A 1,293-nucleotide genomic window follows, 5' to 3' on the forward strand; every position below is an offset into this window, starting at 1 on the left:
GGTGGAGAGCAAAAATTTAAAAGTGTGAAAATGGCAAATTCACTTCCTTGCGGTAAAAAATATGTATAAACTCTTAGGGGCTGTTCATTTATTACGTAACCCGAGCTTGCCTCGACTCAACCCGAGCTTGACTCGACTCAACCCGAGCTTGACTCGACTCGACCCGAACTCAACTCGACTCGACCCGAACTCAACTCGACTCAACCTGAGCTCGACTCGAATTGACCGAATTCGACTCGAATCAACCCGAACATGACTTGACTCAACCCGAGCTTGACTCGACTCAACCCGAGCTTGACTCGACTCAACCCGAGCTTGACTCGACTCAACCCGAGCTTGACTCGACTCAACCCGAGCTTGACTCGACTCAACCCGAGCTTGACTCGACTCAACCCGAGCTTGACTCGACTCAACCCGAGCTTGACTCGACTCAACCCGAGCTTGACTCGACTCAACCCGAGCTTGACTCGACTCAACCCGAACTCGACTCGACTTAACCCGAACTCGACTCGATCCGAACTCGACTCGATACGAACTTGACTCAACCCGAACTTGATTCGACCCGAAATTGGGCCGATTTCACCCAAACCCACCCCGACCCTCCTAGAGCGTTACTTAACAAATGAACGACCCCTTAATAAGAGGCTCCCTTATTCACATTATTTTCTACCTGAGCTTCCGTCATCTTCCCTTTTAAAAAAAAAATGAAAGTATGTATAACATTATTGTAGGATATTACTTGGTTGGGTTATATACACATACATAAGCATTACATGGGGAAAATGTAGTGTGTTAATGAATCGACATAAAATAAAATTTTGTGTGTGCTGAATATATAACAGCAGCAAAAAAAATGAGCGATAAGGAATGATGGTCAGGGATTTTTATAGCTTCATAAGTTCATTTTTATTGAGAGTTATCAGAAAATTTGCTTCAGGTCATCATCACAACATTTAATAATTGCGGTTCTAAAAGGATTAATTAGCAGTTTTCATAACCCATACACACACATACAAGCATAGATTCACTAATACAACAACAACTTTCATCCACACAAGATGGAAAAAATTTAAAATTTAAATTTTTCGCGCATACACCTTTTTTTTATATTGAAACTCAAACATTCGTGAAATTGCATACAATTTCCATATCGTATCCATATTATACATATCTCAACATATAATAAAATTCAATTGCAAAATGAATTATGATAATCTTTTCAAATTACGTCAATAAGCGTGTATTCAAGAAAGTTCACTTCTTTTAGCATGTTTTTATGGGTGATGGGATTAA

Source organism: Chironomus tepperi, unplaced genomic scaffold, assembly GCF_022539635.2.
Source record: "Chironomus tepperi strain 1889 unplaced genomic scaffold, CSIRO-AGI_Ctep_v1 contig_254, whole genome shotgun sequence".
Classification (NCBI taxonomy): Eukaryota; Metazoa; Arthropoda; class Insecta; order Diptera; family Chironomidae; genus Chironomus; species Chironomus tepperi.